The sequence below is a fragment of the Vanessa cardui genome, chromosome 3 (assembly GCF_905220365.1).
Source record: "Vanessa cardui chromosome 3, ilVanCard2.1, whole genome shotgun sequence".
NCBI classification, from domain to species: domain Eukaryota; kingdom Metazoa; phylum Arthropoda; class Insecta; order Lepidoptera; family Nymphalidae; genus Vanessa; species Vanessa cardui.
In genome coordinates this window covers 990,513-1,013,326 of record NC_061125.1, presented here as the reverse complement: position 1 = coordinate 1,013,326, position 22,814 = coordinate 990,513, and the positions used below count along the sequence as shown (strand labels likewise).

General features: G+C 32.3%; 1 protein-coding gene and 1 long non-coding RNA gene across 7 annotated transcripts in view; both read left to right on the top strand.

Moving 5' to 3' along the window:
* The window catches only part of LOC124543780 (liprin-alpha-1), a 167,576-nt gene that overhangs the window by 72,787 nt on the left and 71,975 nt on the right, over positions 1-22,814 (top strand). The window lies entirely within an intron of this gene.
* Positions 15,619-16,688, top strand: LOC124543782. The gene is made up of 2 exons (XR_006967493.1): positions 15,619-16,169; positions 16,512-16,688. It is a non-coding gene; the product is annotated as an uncharacterized LOC124543782 (long non-coding RNA).

Genomic DNA, 22,814 nt, shown 5'->3' with positions numbered 1-22,814 from the left:
ACTTTATATGTCATACATCAAGTGATTAAGTCGACTTAAAAATAATAGCAATACGTCTTATACTCTAGGCGTTACGTTAACAGTAAGAGATGGAACAAATCAAATGAAACCAAAATAAACTTTATTCAAGTAGGCTTTTACTATCACTTTTGAATCGTCATTTACACAACTAAGAGAAGCTACCGCTGGTCCGGAAAGTAGATTATATCGAGAGGAACCGGCAATAAACTCAGTAGTTACTCTTTATTAACATTTAAAAAATACGAAGTCATGTTAGTTAAATTCAATTATTTAAATTAATATATCCTGCTTGGAAGTCGACAGGTATTAACTCCACGCTTTATTATCATCTATAAAATCTTGTATCAAATAATATGCATTTTCAACCAATGTATTTTTTACATTTTCTTTCCAATAAAAATACGAAATTACAAACTCTTTGAAGAAAACTTTTTTGAAATAATGTGAAGAATATTTGAAGGTCGAATTAGAGTGATCCTTTGAATGAGACACGTCTTACGCCAAAGGTCGTGATCGCACTGTACACGAGCTTCTTTTTGATAATTGTTTTATATTTGTACTTGAAATAAAAGGCCTTACTCCAAGAGAAGCGAATCCAAAAGCTTACCATTGATTAGAGGAAATTCTAAACCGGTCTAGACAGGTATTGCAGACTTAGTTTTAATCTGTTTTCCGCTTTAGTTTTGATACTTAAACGTTTATATATGTATAAACATATATTATATAATAATTATTTAGATAAATGATATAGCTCTCTAACTATCCAAAACACGTCACGCCTAAACGCAGTTTTCAGAAAACTTCCAAATTTCTACGGATATTCCTTTCCGTAAGAACCCTCGAAAGTATTAGAAAACTTTTAAAAAACGGTGAATAAAATCGGTAAAGTTGGCCTCAATTTATGACGTGACTAAGGGAAATTCATTTATATTCATATATTATATTGTCCTGTCAGAGACAAGAGTTGGTCTATACATAAGGAGATAGGTTTATTGTTTGTTCGTACAGCAAACGCATTCGTATCTAGGTCTAATCCCTGCACAGCTGGGTCGGTGGTTTCGCCGAAGATGCATTTTCACAGCTGTCTCCTATTTTCGGCGACCATTTAGAAGTCGTAAAACGTTTTCCAAAAGTAAGAATGATGTACATGTTTAGTTTGCCTTATAATTAAATGGTTACTTTCAAAAAATCGTGTGTTTTCATAAAGTTTAGAAATTATCATATGTTTGAATCAAGATCTTTTTAAATTGAATGGTTCACCTTATGGGAAGGTAAACTAGGTACTATCACTGTAAGTCATATTCAGCACTTATCCCATCGTTAATGCGCTATCCATAAAGTTCTGATTATTTCAGAAAACTGTCATTTCGATTAGGACTTTTATTAATTTGAAATCAAACTTGTTTTGGAAAAGAGTTTCCAACAAAATTAACATATTAATAATATAACATTCTATATTTTGAATTATGTAACTAATTTCAATATCGTAAAGAAATCAGTAAGATATCGTATTACGCTAATATTCTGAATGCTGGCTGATTCCGGTTAGCCACCAGCTCACTTCACTGGATACGTGCTCCGCTTATAAATACCACTTGTTTCGGAGTGCATTTGCAACTTAACTGTAGACAGTTGCATCAAGCCTACGTTATATTTTCCAAGAATTAAATTGGAGCTTGTTGCAGAACTGTATTCAGTTTTGTTGTCGATTTTCGGCAACTTTATCGGGAAACTTGGTTTTGAAATTAGTTAAATATATATTGGATTTACTCAGAGCAAATAAATAGTATTACATAAAATTCATGTATCTTTTGGGGATATAACTACATAGTATAAAACAAAGTCGCTAACCGCTGTCTGTCCCTATGTATACTTATGTATATCTTTAAACTTTTGCAACGGATTTTCATGCGGCTTTTTTAATAGTTAGAGTGATTTGAGAGGAAGGTTTTTGTATATAATACATGGACAATATAGTAAAGAAATAAGAAAAATTCTGTAGTATATTTAGTATCAGCATAGACCCGTGCGAAGCTGGGTCGCTAGTTTTAAATATTTTTTGTGTACTAGACAGTATTTTCATCAGCACTAAAAGGGTGACCAAATGCCTTACAATCATAAACACTGTTTTATGTTGTAAATTGGAAGCCTATCATAACTAAAGGACAAATGTCTTCCTAATAAGGTATCTAGTGTAACCTTGTCAAACCCGAAACTCCAAGTAGTTACTGAAGATGTCTTGGTAAATTAACCCAATCTATCATTGCCCCGAAGTAAGAGCAAATCCCAAAACCCACTATACTTGAAACCCATAAGGTAGCAACTAAAGCAACGCGGCGGCAAAATCATGATGGTGTATTAATATATTAAAATATGTATTCCCTTTTAAAATAGTCTTCCTTTGACAGGATCTCTCGCGCTGCTCCCGTTCTAATTAGGAGCTAATTAAAGCTCGGTCAAGCGGCGCTAAGCAGACTACAGTCACATAAAATTTAAACCGTCATACATATCTTTTTACAAATGTACAGTTTAATTTTAACATTTTTGAAATCACTGAACGACCCGTTACTAAACCGACGTTTTTTCATTTACAGCTGGATTTTTTTTAAATGTCGGCAAATTACGTACGGCGCATTTTTTTTTAAATATTCAGTTCAGTAATAAACAAACGTAAGATTATAAAATATCCAAATCGTTACGTTAGATAATAAAATAAAAAAAAAAAAAAAAAATGTATCTTATATTTGGCGGTTTACATAAATTATACAAATCCACTAATTATGGGTTAAAATAATTCATAATACAAGTTTGTTTTGTATCCAGAAAAAGAAACAGAAAAAATGTACGAAGAGGCCTGTGGTCCAATTTATTTAAATATAGTCTCAGGCGAAGGCGTTGTTCTACCGGCAAACTTATAAAAGAGGAACTACCCTCAGAGAGATATAAGTCTCGCCACTTATTCCAAGTTATCTCAACTGATTCTTGCTTACCTGCCAACTTTATTCATTGTTCTTTGGAATTATCCTCGCCTCGGTGCTTCATTAACGTGTATTATTTTTGTTGCAGGTAAATTTTTTTCGACTTTTCAAGTTGAAAAGTTATTCTACTCGGTTCTGCTTCGTAAGTATTTTATGCGCTTTGTTTTTGCGGTGTTCGCATTCGTTTATTTAAACGTTCAACGTAAAGTAAGTATTTATTATAAATGACAACTCTTCAAAGAAATGTACTGTGCTGAAAATTGTGAGATTAAAATGTATGTCATATAAAAAGTCCCTTTAATAATCGACTCATGACAAAATAGTTAAACTACAAATCGTATGATAGTTGAAGTCGTCGTTATTGACAAGTGATATAGTGTATATATTTCAGAGAGGGTGTGAAATTTATAATATTGGCATGCCCCTAGGTGTCAAAGCAATTTCGTCTACTTCAAAAAAAAAGCTGAATTAAATCAGAAAATATCCTAGTTATTAAAAAATGACTTAATATTTTGTTTTTATGAAATAAAATAGAAACATTACAATATATACAAACTTTTTGATGCAGTCCATATGTCCATGGTCTGAGCACGGGTGTACGATTAGTGATCTTAAAAAATACGAACAAAATAATCAATATTGGAGTACCAAAGTTCTTTAACGCGGCCTACAGTAGTCTAACACCAGAAAGGGAAAGCGTTATGTTCCTCTCTGTCTTTGTATGTGACTCAATTGTATAAGGTTTTAAATGATATGGTATAAACTTATTTTTGTCACAAATTTGTCATAGAGCCTTCGCACTAAATTTCTGGTTCTGATGCGATCCTGCTAGCTCCATGCCACCGCACAAAACTCCCTTGTATTTGTGTGTCACCCGCTTCGTGACTTCTAATTGTAAGCTGTATATTTTTAGATATGTATATAATAACAACTGATATAATTAGGTGTAAGAATTACTATAATCAAAATAATATGAACAATACATCTATTTTTTTTACATGAGAAAAAAGCGTGGTGTTCATACCTGTTGACTTCCAAGCAGGATATATTAATTTAAATAATTGTATTTAACTAACTTGACTTTGTATTTTATAAATATTGAAAAGAGTAACTACTGAGTTTCTTGCCGGTTCTTCTCGGTAGAAAGTACTTTCCGAACCGGTGGTAGCTTCAATTAATTGTAAAATAACGATTCAAAAGTACTTGTAAAAGCCTACTTGAATAAAGTTTATTTTAATTTTATTTGAGTCTCGAGACTCTACTCCTTATTCATTATTTTACTTCATAATTTCTCTATTCATGAATTATAAGTTACATGAACTTAATATTTACAATGCAAAAGTTTCTGAGGACGTATTGTTGTTTGTAACTCTTTCACGCAAAAACTACTGAATGTATTTGGAATAAACTTTGCTATAATTTGGCTTATACATCAGAATGGCATACAGATTTATATTTATAAATATATTGTGTAAATTGGCCCTAATGTTACTATAAGTGTTAAGTACGTCTGAAAAATCTGCCGTCTGAAAACTGTTTTAACTTTTTTCCTTAAAATAAAAAGAAATAAAAATGGTTTTATTTCAGACAAGTTTGATCCATAAGGAGTCGAGATGGCCCAGTGGTTAGAACGCGTGCAACTTAACCGATGATTGCGGGTTCAAACCCAGGCAAGCACCGCTGGTTCATGTGTTTAATTTGTCTTTATAATTCATCTCGTACTCGGCGGTGAAGGAAAACATCGTGAGGAAACCTGCATGTGACAAATTTCATCGAAATTCTTCACATGTGTATTCCACCAACCCGCATTGGAACAGCGTGGTGGAATATGTTCCAAACCTTCTCCTCAAAGGGAGAGGAGGCCTTTAGCCCAGCAGTGGGAATTTACAGGCTGGTGTTGTTGATCCATAAAATTGTTAGTAAATAGGAAATAATTTAAAAACTTATATCTATGTTAGTAGCTATACAATAATTAATAGTTTAAAACTAAAAAGGACGTAGTTCTTCGTGCCATTTGGCCGATCAGCGGACAGTCTCCGCTGTTGGCAATTTCGTTCAGAGGAAAATAAAGAGGTTGTTATTTTTTTCCTCATAAAAATAAATAAATGTTACTATCGGAACTATGATCCAATTAAAAACAGACTGTTAGAAATTATGTCTGAGTGCCATTGAGTAAACATTATAATTTTTATATCACATCATATTCTTTATTAACAAATTGGGCCCGTGCGAATACGGGGCTATAATCTAGTACTAGATATAATCCATTATATATAATGTAATGTAAATGGAGGCGAGACAATTGAATTTAAACATACAATTAAATTTTCACCGTCTATTATTATATATTTCAATAACTAAGGTTTTGTTCATCAGATAAAATGTACCCAACGAGATTATTTCAGCTCCAAAATCGGTCGTAATTTACGATTTTATTCCATAATCGTTTTACGCATTATGAACATGTCGCTTCGAGAGACTCATAGGCCTTTGTGATATACGGAGTTATTATAAAATCCTCAAGGAGAAATACTTGGTCAGCGTTCTTTTATAGGATATACTAACCTAAATCTTTTCGCGACCGTGCCGATCGAATAAAGCGTTTTCTTAATACATTTATGATAATAATCTGTCTCGTCAGTGCATTTGCTATTTTGTAAATTTCGCGATCGAGTTCCAAATGTAGGGTTGAACTAATAAAATTTTTGTTATAAGAAATTTGGCAGTTCTTGCTCGTGATCTTTAATCGAATTTAGCATCTGTACTTTTACTGCACAGTTCGATTGTTCTTGAAATTGATGAATTACATTTGTTTAACGTAAAGTTGTATTAATGATTTGATAATTGTAATTTATTTGGGTCGCGATTATAGTAAAAATATACTTTATGTGAGTAGACTTTAGTTTACTTTTTAGCTGGAGAAAGACCACAGTGGCGTGCACTTGGAGAGGCCTATGTCCAGCAGTGGACAAGATTAGGCTGATGATGATGATGATGATGATGAGTAGACTTTTACAATGTTACCTTTCCGGTGGTGTGGGTGTAAGGAAACAATATTAGGTTATATAATTTTTAATGCACAGTAACTTAGTATTAATAATAAACAACCAATTACTTAATTTACTAGTTACTTATGTTACTTCTTATAATGACTATTATATAAGATTATGCCAGCTAGACTCAGCGTGGGTCACTTGGGATAAAAGGCAAGCTTGAAAATTCAATATTAACTAATACAAAATTTAAGGTTGAAAATTAGGCGCCACTGACGAATAAATTAATTGATGTGGTTTGAAAGAATACACCGTTCGCCAGACCGGTGTAAACGAAATTTATAATATAATTGAAAGGGGGTACATCACCAAAGTTTCCAGCTACACGTGGATACCGACAACGGCTCAGGGAACAGGCCTGCCGTCCTTGGAGTTGCACCCGCCGCTTTCTGGGCACACTCAACCAGGAACCTGGAGCCGTTCACTCTTAACATTTCCATTCAAGAAGTCCACGTGGTGGGTAAATCCAATTAAAAAAAAAAACCTCCTGTAATACGAAATATACAGGTTCAATAAGTTAAGCAAATAAGCAAATGATAAATACCTTTACGAGAGATGTAAGCATGAATTTACCTTCTGGAGGTTCAAAGTCCTGCTTACACAAATTGACGATCTCAACTCCGGAGAACCATTTCAAAGGGTCACTGGAAACCACAATTAACACATGACTACGACTTTTCGAATTGTAAACCAATGCATTTAATCAAAAACAAGAATTAAAGACTTACAATTTCTTACGAGTCGGTAAACATGATATAAAGTTCTGTCAAACTTCAAAACTTCATTGTTAATATAAATTCTGAAAAGATAACTGCTATTAAAGCACTGAATACTAAACAACCACAAATTAAGAAACTCAATTATTAAGACAACTCACCGATATATTCAGTATATCGAATTAGAAGTTTGGATTCGGTGTGAAGCCGATAGTTCCAAAATTCAAAAAGAACGAAATCGAAAGTTCACGAACCTTTGAAAGGTTAGCGAGTGTGACCAGTATCACTACCAAAATACCCTTAATGAAAAAGGAATTATATCCATAATTAAATGAAGGAAATAATTATGGAATAATTATTAAAATTAAGAAAAGCCAAATATGAGGCAAAGTAAATTTGTCATAACTAGACTCCGACACCTACATCGAAGAACTAACCTTTAAACTGGAAGACAGCTATTAAACCAATCTGAAACGATGTGAAATGACCTCTAATCAAATTCAGCAAGCGAATTAGATGATTAAAATCTTATTTTAATAATTGTTTTAATGCACCTTTAAAATAAATGTAATTTATTTTATTAATTAAAATTTTAGAAAATGCCAAGTTGAAGCGTTATACTAGCAACACCGACATAAATTAAGTGGGAAATGGGTCAATGGCACGGAATTTAGCGAATTGACACTTTTTTGACGTTTTATATAATTATAAAAAAAAGTTAAAATTATGTAAATAATTTTTAATGTAACAGTACCTCCCCTCCCGGAAGAATTTTGCGAGGATAAACGAGAAAAATTCGAGCTGGCCCTCCAGCTCAGAACCTCGAACAACACAAATAATTAATTTAAATAACATTTCAAATGAGAAATATAAAATGACAAAAAAAGTGGAAAATCCAACTTAAGAAAACTACTACTCATCACAACTCAATTATTCGGCTACAACCAAATAAAACAAACAGAGCTCCCACAATATGTGCAGGACAAACTCCACCTAAGCTTAAGCTCAACACAAGCTTCGCTGCATGCAATACCAGGCGCATGAACAAAACTAATATCTGCCCTAACACAGATAATATAAAAATAATGCTTCTCATAAGCATTCTTAAAAAAAAATTTACTAGTAGTCTATGCCACTAAATAGAGAATATGATTAACCTCTATAAAATAGTATCACGACACCAAAATTCGCGAAGACAATATAACTAATTAACTATTCGAACCCACGAGAAGTTAACAGTCTTAACCTTAACACACTTTACAAAAAAAATATACAAACCAACAGACATAACAAACCTTAATAAAACCAACCGTCAGGACTGATGGTACTCACACATAAGACTCTCTACTGACCAGACGAACAACAACACTTGTTAGGTAATATGGGATGGGAAAGGAATATTAGGAAACCAAACAGATACCACGCCAACACAAGTGGACACTGGAAGGTGACAAAATGTCAAGGAATAGTATTAAGGCTTATTTTTACAGAGTCACAAACCGCTCTGAGTCGTAAGGCTTATTTTTACAGAGTTACAATCCGCTCTGAGTATTAAGGCTTATTTAAGGAGTTACCAACCGCTCCATAAGGATTTTAGGGTGAGGAAAAGGAATAAAAGGATGCCAAACAGATTCAACACTAAAACAAAGTTGATACTGGACGGTCACCAAACGTGAAGGAATAGTTTTAAGGCTTATTTTTACAGAGTCACAAACCGCTCTGAGTCGTGAGGCTTATTTTGACAGAGTTACAATCCGCTCTGAGTCGTAAGGCTTATTTTTACAGAGTTACAATCCGCTCTGAGCATTTAGGCTTATTTTAGGAGTTACCAACCGCTCCATAAGGATAATAGGATGAGGAAAGGGGATAAAAGGATGCCTAACGAACACAAACGGAACCTAAAGACAATGCTATCCATACCATAATAAACCAACTGTCAGGACTGATGTTTCATACCTCTCCTCTCTTCTGTCCGGACGTTCACACTTTGCAATACCTAACGACACTATCATACCTTAATAAACCAACTGTCAGGACTGATGTTTCATACCAATAAACTCAGCTGTCCGGACGTTCACACTTTGCAATACCTAACGACACTATCATACCTTAATAAACCCACTGTCAGGACTGATGTTTCACACCAATAAACTCAGCTGTCCGGACGTTCAGAAGACAAGCAATAATAATGTTGCTTAATGGGTGCCGTAGCACCCGAATCGATCGAATGTGTTATAACATCCGTTCGACCTAAGCCCTTCCTTTCGAAGGAAACCCCTCAAACTTACCAAACACCTCCTTCGCACTTACGCTTTGCGAAGAAGATAAATCCTCAAGGGGATGTAAGGGGATGTAAGAACTTCACTCCCGAAACTACATTCGTTTCGGATGAATCAAAGCTTACATCAAAAAAAATAAGTTTGGTGCTAAACCAAACCTACGCCAAAAATTAACCCCAAAAATTAAGGGTGCTGTCGCACTAGGGACAACATAAAATTTGATTACGCTAGTCTTAGACTTCAGCGTAACCGGTAAAAATAAATAACCTGACACACGGGATCGTGCATCATTAGCCGTAGCTATATAAGAAATATCAGATGTGTCATACATCTGAACACCCTGACCGACAAAATATTGACCTATATTTGACCCTAAGATAGATATAGATGAACCGGAATCTAATAAACCACAAAACTGTTCATCAAAAATAGAAACCGACATATAAGGACGAATGTCATCCGGAGGACATTGCATAGCCGCTACACTATGAGTAAATAAAAGTGAGATTCGTTTTACATACTTCCGCCAATCGTCAGATCAAAGTTAGCGGAACGACTTGACGGAAGGCTTATCCGTTTTTTCGGATCAGCAGATTTACAATTAAGACAGGACTTAACGGTGATGCCCTTAGTACCACAACGAAAACAGACTATATCCTTAGACTTAAAAGTACCCAAATCATGTCCCTTAACCCTACAACGAAAACAAAAAAAAACCAGGTTTACTCTTGCCGCGAATCATCTCGACTTTAAAAGATTTACTATTAAATTTTAAATTTAAACGAGTAATAGACTTATCAGACGAACAAGAAATATTAGAAATAGGCAAAGGATTAATCAAAGCAGGTGAATGATCAGTAGACTGATCGTTAGCAGCTTCTGCAAAAGTTTTCCTAAAAGATTGAAACAAACTATCCACTTTCGAAAGACAATCCTTAAGTTTCACATTCAATTCTTCCTTTTTATAAAATAAATTAACATCCACTTCAATCCTACTAAATCGATGGAAAAGGTGATGTGCTATAGCTCTTAACCGGTTAAAACTTTTAAATTGAGGCTTAGATGACAAGGTGAGTAAGACTTCATCCAGTTTAGAATCAATAATTTCAAACTCGCTGGCTGGATCCAAAGATGTTTCTAAAATCTCATCAGCAGGAATTGAATTCACTAAGTCCCGAATCTGGATCCTCAACTCTTCAACTGAACCTTTAGGTTTAGCATCCCTTATCTCAACTTCATAAATAAGTTCATCCTTCCTAAGTAAGTGATAAGCTATAGGCCTTTCCATGATGTAAAAAAATAATATTTCCCAAAAAAAAAATATTCTAAGTGTAAACTATGAAGGTGACAACTGGTTTTATATAGATATAAAACAAATTAAAAAACTATTTAAAAAAAAGTTCAGTAAAAAAAAAAATTGTATTGAACCAGTATAAAAATTTGCAGAACCCTAAAAGTTGTAATACTAAAGAACCACACAAACAATATGAATAAGGTTCAAAAACAAATAAATTTAAATCAAAGTTCAAATAGAACTAAATGTGCAAAAGTCCAAAGTGCAAGTAGAATTAATTGTCATATTAAATCCTGATAATAAAAAGTTAAGTCGAGCTGGCTTCACAATATAATAATATGTAAGTCACTTAATACTAAACCTGTTTAAAATATAATTGCATCATTAATTTAAATTAATCCTCTTAAAGTAATAATTATTATATAATTAAAGTAATATCACAGTATGATAATTTACTTAAAATTTACTTCCAATGCAATATGAAATGTTGTAAAGTTAATTTGAACACATAATAAAGGACATAATTATTAAAATAGTACTTGTTAAATCTTTATAATAGTTTTTATACAATAACAATATTAAACATTGATTTTCAAACGCCTTATTTCAATATAGCAAATACAGACATACTGACTATCCCAAGTCACGCCCCTACCGTTGTGGTGCCACTGTTACCTTTCCGGTGGTGTGGGTGTAAGGAAACAATATTAGGTTATATAATTTTTAATGCACAGTAACTTAGTATTAATAATAAACAACCAATTACTTAATTTACTAGTTACTTATGTTACTTCTTATAATGACTATTATATAAGATTATGCCAGCTAGACTCAGCGTGGGTCACTTGGGATAAAAGGCAAGCTTGAAAATTCAATATTAACTAATACAAAATTTAAGGTTGAAAATTAGGCGCCACTGACGAATAAATTAATTGATGTGGTTTGAAAGAATACACCGTTCGCCAGACCGGTGTAAACGAAATTTATAATATAATTGAAAGGGGGTACATCACCAAAGTTTCCAGCTACACGTGGATACCGACAACGGCTCAGGGAACAGGCCTGCCGTCCTTGGAGTTGCACCCGCCGCTTTCTGGGCACACTCAACCAGGAACCTGGAGCCGTTCACTCTTAACATTTCCATTCAAGAAGTCCACGTGGTGGGTAAATCCAATTAAAAAAAAAAACCTCCTGTAATACGAAATATACAGGTTCAATAAGTTAAGCAAATAAGCAAATGATAAATACCTTTACGAGAGATGTAAGCATGAATTTACCTTCTGGAGGTTCAAAGTCCTGCTTACACAAATTGACGATCTCAACTCCGGAGAACCATTTCAAAGGGTCACTGGAAACCACAATTAACACATGACTACGACTTTTCGAATTGTAAACCAATGCATTTAATCAAAAACAAGAATTAAAGACTTACAATTTCTTACGAGTCGGTAAACATGATATAAAGTTCTGTCAAACTTCAAAACTTCATTGTTAATATAAATTCTGAAAAGATAACTGCTATTAAAGCACTGAATACTAAACAACCACAAATTAAGAAACTCAATTATTAAGACAACTCACCGATATATTCAGTATATCGAATTAGAAGTTTGGATTCGGTGTGAAGCCGATAGTTCCAAAATTCAAAAAGAACGAAATCGAAAGTTCACGAACCTTTGAAAGGTTAGCGAGTGTGACCAGTATCACTACCAAAATACCCTTAATGAAAAAGGAATTATATCCATAATTAAATGAAGGAAATAATTATGGAATAATTATTAAAATTAAGAAAAGCCAAATATGAGGCAAAGTAAATTTGTCATAACTAGACTCCGACACCTACATCGAAGAACTAACCTTTAAACTGGAAGACAGCTATTAAACCAATCTGAAACGATGTGAAATGACCTCTAATCAAATTCAGCAAGCGAATTAGATGATTAAAATCTTATTTTAATAATTGTTTTAATGCACCTTTAAAATAAATGTAATTTATTTTATTAATTAAAATTTTAGAAAATGCCAAGTTGAAGCGTTATACTAGCAACACCGACATAAATTAAGTGGGAAATGGGTCAATGGCACGGAATTTAGCGAATTGACACTTTTTTGACGTTTTATATAATTATAAAAAAAAGTTAAAATTATGTAAATAATTTTTAATGTAACAACAAGTATTTTTGGTTGGTCACTTTACGTCACGATTTTTTTTTAAATATAAAGATGCCACTAGCTCCCTACGTCGATTCTACTGAAAAGAAAAAATTATATTAATCAATATTAAGTCCAAACTCAATGTTGAAAACAGACGTTTCGTTTCAGAAATTAGTTAGAATTAATCAATAGTTCATGTTTTACGACGTTCTTCTTTTGAGAATTAGTCCAATTTATCTCTCAATTTAGGTTTAATTGGTTGATAAATGAGCTAGTGCTACAGATAGAATTAACTTTTGATCTAATTAGTTTGCATTGCGAATTGATCTTTATACTGTAAGTCTAATTGAACTTCAAATTATATTACAATCTATTTTCCTTTAATTTACCTCAAATTGAATTGTAGTAATAGACCGTAGTAAGTAAATCGTTTGTGTACATTAGAGGTTACTTGTACATTATATACTAGTTTTCGCTCTTGACATCGCTCGCATTTTAAGGGTTGGTTATCAGCTGTTTATAATCCATCTCGTGCTCAGCGGTGAAAGAAAACATCGTGAGGAAAAACCTGCATATGACAAATTTCATAGAAATTCTGCCAGATGTGTATTCCACCAACCCGCATTGGAACAGCGTGGTGGAATATGTTCCAAACCCTCTCCTCAAAGGGAGAGGAAGCCTTTAGCCCAGCAGTGGGTATTTACAGGCTGTTGTTGTTGTGTCAGCTTTTTGACATAAAAATACCAACGATATCCTTCCTTGGAGGTCAAGCTTTTGTACCAAATTTCATCCAGCATCCAGTGGAAGAGCAATAGATGGATTTATGTTATCTCTTAAGACTTTACACTTGACATTTGGTGTCAATCGTTTCAGAGTTCCTTCGTATAAATATTATACCAAATAATGCTTCTTCTAGTTCTTTAAATCAATTTTATCAAGCTTCTTCTAATAAGCCATTCTTCATATAATCTTTATATAATATGAAATCAGATGTTCGTATCTTTGTCCTATAAGCGTTACAAAGTTACTCGCAAGATTCTGATAAAGCGTTGATAGTATAATTAATTCTGTGAAAGCTAATAAGTACCTAAAACAGGCAAAATGTTGTCCTCAAGATTTAGACTTACCTGTTTAAAACCGGGTCGGTTAGCTAGTATTGAACAAGGGCTATTGAGTATTGATTCAATTTAAATTCATTTGCATTTATCAATAACTTTATTACAATCATGAATAATCGTGTTTGTGGTTATTAATTTAGTCAGGGGCCGAGTAATCGCCATGACTAGTGGTGTCCTGTATAATCAAGGGTACGGTGATCACAACAAGTTTGTATTACATGTGTAACATCTATCGTTAACGTTACAACACTTATTAGTTTAAGAGAGTTGAATTTAAGGGATTAATTGGTCACATTTGAAGAATTATAATCATTACGTAGAATAAAACAAAGTCGCTTAGCGCTGTCTGTCCCTATGTATGCTTAGATCTTTAAAATTACACAACGGATTTTGATGCGATTTTTTTTTTATAGATAGACTGATTCAAGGGGAAGGTTTATATGTATAATACATGCAAAATATTGTAAAGAAACACTGGGTATTTTAGAGGTTTCTAAAGTGATGTCGTAAATAAACGTTTTTTGGGCTTACATTTCAAACGCTGGCTGAACCTTACGGGATAGATATAAATAATGTAGTACAGTATTGTATTGTACTGTATACCTTACTAAGATCTTTAAAATAGTCCAGGCGGTAGATTTTCAGAAGATATTTTTTACTTTATTTAATATCTGCATTATACTCATGTAAAGACGGACGGGTCGCTAGTTAAACATATAATTTATTTTAGTGTGCTAAAAGCACAAATGTAAGCTTCCAAGTATAAATTCCACCAAAAAGAATAACCTAGAAATTTGTTTCCAATTATCTATCTTTTATGTTACAAATATAATAGATTTAATTTTCAAAATCAACGAATAAGATTTTCGGGTTATATTGATTAACGTTTTATTGACACAAATAAAGAAAAATATTCGTATAATAAAAGTTGAAAATATTTCGTCGAATATTATTTTAGAACTTTGTCTCGGCAGAAGGTATTGACTTTGCGAATATAGAAACTTGTTTATTTTTTCTTTCCGTTTAATCAGTTATCGTTGTTTTAATCAAAATGTTTGTAAAGCAACACGATATGAAGTCTCGGAATCTATATTTGTTTTTTTATATAGAAATGTATATTTTACTAAAGTGAGTTTGGAAATTATGAAGATTTTTCCACCACGCTGCTGCGCGGGCTATAGATATACATGTAGCAGAGTTAAAAAAGCAATATTAAATATTGTTGTGTTAAGGTACAAGATATATAACATCGCAGTTCTATCTAAGATATAATTTCTCACGGAGACGATGTCTATAGGCAGTGGTTACCACTTACCACTATGTGGCACTACGCAGGTATTGATCGGTAATTTCGGTTGACCTTAAATTATCCGCTACGTAGTTGAACATTGCGCGCTCCCTGGCTATGTAGAAAACGCTTTAATGTATTTAAAAAAAAAATTGTAATAGAATTGCAGATCATTTTATCATTTATAATATTGACTATAAATGATAATTGCGTATATCTCTCAGGAAATGTAATATTAAAAAAAAAATTGGCAAAGGGTAACTACGGACATCCTACTATGTGTAGGTTTTGAGACAAGTTTTAGCTTGTCAAAATAAAAGCTCTTACAAGTTTATAGCTAAGTATTTCAAATATCGAGTTAGTTGATTGGATTATGTATAACTAGCTTTTGCCCGCGACTTCGTTCGCGTGGACTTCAGGTTCGTCCCGTCTAGTCTAGTAATCGCTTAAAATCGCTTCGTAAATAAGTCATTATTTCTTGTACAAAGTAAAGGATAAAAATTGGTTATTGTGGGTTATTCCTAAGAGATAAACATATACCATCACGGACTTTTTTGTAGACCTTTTTAAGTTGTACAATACTGTAGTACATTGTTTTGATCTATCTTGTAGGATTCAGTCAGCGTTTGCAATGTAAGCGCAAAAAATGTGGTTTTTTACGACCTCTCATTAGAAACCTCGAAAATAGTAGCCTATGTGTTATTCTGTACCCTTAGTACGAGTTTGACAGTTAACTTCATGTAATTTACTTTCGGTTTTCTTTTCATACAAATCCTATAAGCGCCCCAAGCGTAAACGCAGAGGAACTAAAATCGGCAGTACGAGTTTTTATTTCTAACGTTATCGACTTCGAAGTCGAAATAACGCGCGGTTTTCGACATTTTGGTAGTACGAGTAACACTTTTGACAGATTTACGCATGTAAATTGACGTTTTCGTTACTTTCTTATCGAGTTTGAACTCACTGATTTTATTTCGGTGAGCGTCAGTGAAACCTATCTTTGAAAATTAATTATTAAACATGTGAGGCAATATAATGCTTGAAAACTAGCTACAACTGTTACGGTAGTCTTTAAGAACATTAAAAAGCAACGAAACTGAATTCTGCGGTGAAATTTATCTTTAATTAGCCGTATTTTAAACTAACATATTTTCTTGAGAATTGCCTTACAAAAAGTTAATATTTTTTTGCGTTAACATGTGAAGAAGAAATGAGTAATAAATATTAACTTATTTTCAATATATTTACAAATATGATACAAACGCAAGGTGAGTCTAAATATAACATACATTTTTAAACGCCATGCTATTGTATTATTTAATTACATCGAAAATAAATTATAATAATGTAAAAAAATGTAATTCAATTATCATAATATCATTAAATCGCTTAATCAAAATAGTAAAACAAGTTATAATTGAAATATGTATATTGTTTAAATGAGTATTTTCAAAAACATCAAAAATACTTAACTTATTTTTGTTATTATTCGTAACAATATTGGTAGCAGTTGAAAATGCTTTGAAGGTATGATGGGGATCATGCAAAGTATAATTAACTATCATTCTTTAGTGTAATCATTATTAATAAAAAATATATATATTTTTCAGGCTATGAGAGAATCAATCCTTTTTTGGAGCAGCTATGCTATTATTAATGATGATTTGGTGCAGACAATGTCCAAGAAACAAGTGATCATGCATTGAACAGTTATCTACATCTCTATATACTTTCCTTTTCATTTAATTCAAACAATAAATATACTGAAAAGTGGATTTGTCTCTTTATTGAATATCTAATATTTTCTACGATATTGTAAAATGAAATTGAATTGAGAATGATTTAAAAAAGATGGATTATTATATTAGAAACATCTATAGGTACATTATTATACTATTATGTACGTATATTATATGTTTATATTATATTATATATACATTATTATTATACTCAATAAATGCTTATAACTATTTTTGTGAATTCTCATAAATAATCAACGTCCAAAACACTCATTGCTTAAAAACATAGAATGTTGTTATTTATTCTTTTTCAAAAAGTAAAAATACAAATGACAATAGTAGTATAAAACAGATAATTAAAACTATTAACTCTTTATTGTTTAATGTTAATCAGAAACTTTATGTATGTAGTACATATAATTATATTTTTGAAAAAATAAAACACAAGAGAAATTAATTGTTAGGTATTTGTTTTCAATATATTAAAGTTTATTTTCACAATGATTCTTGGAGTTAAGAGTGATAGAAGTAATGTCACACTGGAAAATCAATAACTATTGTTTTGATTTCTCTCAAATAATTAACTTCAAAAACACTCATTGCTTAATAAAATATAATGTTGTTATTTATATTTTCTCAATTATGGGGTATATTAAAACAGTTAATTAAAACTATGAACTCTTTATTGTTAAATGAAAAAGCTTTATATATGTAGTATATATAATTATATTTTAGGAAAAATAAAACACAAATTATGGTAGTAATTATTATATATTTGTTTTCTATATATTAAACTTTATTTTCACAATGATTCTTGGACTTAAGAGTGATAGATGTAGCATCACACTGGAAAATCAATAACTATTGTTTTGATTTCTCTCATAAATAATCAACTTCAAAAACACTCATTGCTTAATAAAATAGAATATTGTTACTTATACTTTTTCAATTATGGGGTATATTAAAACAGTCAATTAAAACTGTGAACTCTTTGTTGTTTAATGTAAATAAAAACCTTTATATATGTTATACACATCATTATATTTTAGGAAAAATAAAACACAAATTATGGTAGTAATTATTAGGTATTTGTTTTCTATACATTAAACTTTATTTCCATAATGATTCTTGGAGTTAAGAGTGATAGATGTAGCATCACACTGGAAAATGCAGCACAGATGTATTTGTATTATCTAGGCTTGTATTTCTTCTTTGCAACTGTAATCACAAACAATATTTTTTATTAAAACATTCACAAACATATAAGATAGTCATGATCATGGAATTATTTGAATCTAAATGAACCCTAATTGAAATATAATTAATAAGGTCCATAATACATAATGGCAATTAGACATGCATATTATTGTAATATATTGAAACAGTTTGTATTTCATTACGATAATATCGGAATAACAAAATAATTTAAGCATAAGTTTGAATTGAGATGAAAGTCACTTCATTTTAAATTAAACTTTATAAAAAGGTAATAAAAACAATAATTTAAATATAGAATAAAAGTGTTCGCAAATTCATTTTACTTATTAATAGTTGTTCTAAATATGTATAAGTATATCAACGTAAAATTGTAAGGAGAATTCAATTAACAATATTTGTAGGTTAGTTATAGTTTAACACAAATTCCTCTATATTAATAACAATATTCACTGTTTATAATTTTTTTAAACGTTTAGAGTCTTTATTATAAACTTACGGTCCTTACAATTATTACGTATCGTTTTATTTGCTTAATGTAATAATAAATTTATGTTTACGTACCTCTTGATGAATTTTATAATATAATTAATCTTTCAAACAATGTTTCAGTGTAATTTCTTCTCTTTTCACTGCTATTAAGACTTAAAAATTAAAGCATTCACAGTTTTATTTCCTATAGTAATGTAAACATTGTAAAATACGATAATATAACCTTTAAATTTTTAAAGACATTAGACAATACTTTGCGAGAAATGTCAAATACAATAAAAATGACAAAATATTTTCTCTCACTCTTTTCAGCGCGTGTAAGTGAGATGGAAATATGAATTGTGTGGTAGTCTTTTTCGAGTAGCTCGATGGCTATCATGGTTTTAACGCAAACGAGTAATGTCAAACTTATACTATCGAATTCAAATACTTCGTAAACGTTTTCGAATAGACGATACGTTATTAACGCAAGAAGTATTGAAACTCGTACTAGGGGTACTGATGTATAAGCTATATTGTGGTAAAGTTTCATTCAAATCCATTCAGTAGTTTTTACGTGAAAGAGTAACAAACATCCATACATACAAACTTTCGCCTTTATAATAGTAGTAGGATCAATTATTAAAGTATTTTTATTTGAAAGCGATTTTAATTTTCATATTATAGTATTAGATTAGACGCTAACCTATAAATACAACGTTAACTGTCAACTTACACATCAGTTATGTCATAATTCAACATCGTTAATGGAAAATGGGTCACGTTAAAAAAAACTTACATAATTCATAGAATTTTTCTAGAAAAGGACATGAAATTGAATAGGATCGAGGAGCGAGGGTGACGCAAAATAACGTTGTACTGTTCCCTAGCTCGAGTTTATACGTTCTAGATTCTAGGATGCTGTGAAATAAGAGTATGCTAATGGATTACTGTAAATGACGCATTACTTGAGGAAACTCCAATCAATAAATACGACATGTTTCTTTTCACGAGACAAATCGACGGCTGAAATTATTTTAAGAGATGCATGTATGAATTATAATTTCTTATATGATTCCGAACATGTGCGTTTACTTAATACAGTTCTGTAAAATGACCATTGAAAAGTGTTCGTAAAAGCCTATTTGAACTAAGTATGTTTTGATTTAGATTTATTCTACTCTCCAATAAATAAAAAAAAACATTTGAAAATTTAAAAAATCGATCGACGAAATAAATCAGGAGTAAAATTAATATTTATATATTTTTAAAGTTAAAAAAAATGTTTTAAGTAAAACCCATAATATTATACACAGTTTTATTACATAAGAGCTTATTACGACATGTCTGGACAAAAACTTTATAAGGAAATGCAATAATTTAAAAAAAAATAGACGAGATAGACTTTCTTTCCGTAGAACTAGACGGTAATGGTTCAATTACAAGACCCCAATTTATTATTGGCAACATTGGCCATTTATCATCATTTGGTCTGCTATTACATATAGGTAATAGAAGTAATCATAAGTGTAAGTTACAATGATACGATTGCGGTAATGAATGTCTTGTAGAAATGTAAAGCTTTTAGGATTACTGCTTAAAACATTAAATAATTAAAAATCCCATCCTATTTCTTCTAATAGTCTTACAGTAAGCCGAGATGGCTCAGTGGTTAGAACGCGTGCATGTTAACCCATGATTGCGGATTCAAACCCAGGCAAGCACCACTGAATATTCATGTGCTTAATTTGTGTTTATTATTCATCTCTTGCTCGGTGGTGAAGGAAATCATCGTGAATAAACCTGCATGTGTCTAATTTCATAAAAAATCTGCCACATGTGTATGCCAACGACCCGCATTGGAACATGATGATGAAATAATGAAAAGAGAGAGGAGGCCTTAGCCCAGCAGTGGGAAATCAACAGGCTGTTGTTGTACAGTACATATATATGTTACTGCCTTCCTAACTAGTATTGTTACAAATGCTTACTGTATATTCGACGTATGTGTATGCATAACAATAGACCCGCACCGCACAGGTACAATACTGATATTATATATATGACGACCTCCGTGGTCGAGTGGTGTGTACACCGGTTTTCATGGGTATGCCACTCCGAGGTCCCGGGTTCGATTCCTGACTGAGTCGATGTAGATTACCATTAGTTTTCTATTTTGTCTTGTGTTTGTGGTACCTTCGTTACTTCTGATTTTCCAAAACACAAGTGCTTTAGCTACTTATATTGGGATCAGAGTAATGTATGTGATGTTGTCTCATATTTATTTATATTTATTATTATATATACTACAGAATTTATCACATTAGAAACTTCTAAAATTATCAGTGTTTTACTATATTGCCCATGTATTACACACAAAAACCTTCCTCTCGAATCACTCCAACTACTAAAAAAAAACATATCAAAATCCGTTGCGTAATTTTAAAGATCAAAGCGACAGACAGCGGTGACTTTATTTTATACTATTAATTTAATATTATATACCTATATTCAAAAATGATACTGAAATTAACAATTGTACAGCACAAAAAAGCTATAAAAATTTTTCTCGTAAAAATTTGCGAATCTCATCGGAGAGTTGATCGTGAACAAATTTTACCCCTTTTTTCAAGATGGCGGCCTTGCGTCCCAGAAATCTTGGTCGAAGACTCTAAGTAACTCAAATAATCTAGGTATCCCCTACATATAAAAAAATTAGCTTGTTAATTTCATTTTCATTTATTCGCCTTACACAACAACAACAACAGCCTGTAAATTCCCACTGCTGGACTAAAGGCCTCCTCTCCCTTTGAGGAGAAGGTTTGGAACATATTCCACCACGCTGTTCCAATGCGGGTTGGTGGAATACACATGTGGCAGAATTTCTTTGAAATTTGTCACATGCAGGTTTCCTCACGATGTTTTCCTTCACCGCTGAGCACGAGATAAATTATAAAGACAAATTAAACACATGAATCAGCGGTGCTTGTCTGGGTTTGAACCCGCAATCATCGGTTAAGATGCACGCGTTCCATCCGCTGGGCCATCTTCGCCTTATTTCCGACGAAATAACTGGATTGTATGTAATGCTGTGTGTGTGAGTTATGTTATAAATAATGAAGCATGACATTGTCATTTATTTGTTTACAAGTTCAAATGGCTGGTCGTTGTGATTGATCGTGTAATCGATAACCGCCCGACGGGTCTGTTTTCGCAAACCGATCGAGTTATAAACGGCTTAACTAGGGTATCCCTGAATTGTAAAGAGCGAGGAAACCCTTCAGTTACTTGTTAACTTCACGGTTGTACGATTAACATTATCGTTTAGAGTTTCAATTACAAAATCCATTCGATATGTAAGTTTACCTTTGACCACCTTGTGGTAAGTGGGCACGATCACGCATAAATATTAGCGGCTTACGAAATATTGATCATTCCTCATACCAATGCGCTATCAACATTGGGAGAGATGTTGTTTCTTGGCTCACTCACGCTTCAAACCGGAATACAACGACTAAATATTGCTTTGTGGTGGTAGAGTATGTGCCGTTTGAGTGTTCTTACCAAGGCGTGAGTGATTGTCTTAAATTTTCGCGATTATTACACATTTAAATAAAACTAATTATAACGGATGAATCGCGTATATTAATTATTTTTAAACATCCCGACGTTTCAAGCACTTTGCAGTGTTCGTGGTCACGGGTAGACTAAGATGACATTTGTCTATTTGAAGAACAAAGGAGATATTATTAACAACTACCGCCAACGATTTCTCAATTGATATCTTGAGTAACGTTCCGGTTGCACGCAGAAGGCACTAACTGTATCCTAAAGATACAGTTAGTGCCTTGTCATCTTAGTCTACCCGTGACCACGAACACTGCAAAGTGCTCGAAACGTCGGGATGTTTAAAAATAATTAATATACGCGATTCATCCGTTATAATTAGTTTTATTTAAAGGCGTGAGTGTCTTGCCCAAAGCCCCACTACCAAGTAAAGTAAGAAAGCTGTTGCTTATTTATTGATGAAAAGAGTACTGTATTATAGGCAACTAATAAATTTGGATACAAATACTATTTTGAAAAAAAAATACTAGTTAATTTTATACGTCATTGGGTTTTAAAAAACTATTTATTTGTAAAATTATTATGCAAGCGATAACCGTAATTTGGTATTGCAAGTCACATGGGGTCAACGACACCACATTTTATGTATAATAATAACCTACATAGCTTAAACACAAACAGATACAGAGATGTTGCAATGAGATTCGAAATTTAAATTTAACTATTAAGGAACCACATATTAAAATATTGTCTGTGAGACGTGTCCTATTAAACCAAGACGTGTACACACCGCGCGCTAATAGCTGTGGATTTATAAATATCCCTTAAAACGTATTCACACTAGCGGCTAGGCTAAGCGCTTAAGGGGATTACACACGCGTCGGCTTTCGCGGTGATTATGCGCGGTCTATGATACGCTTA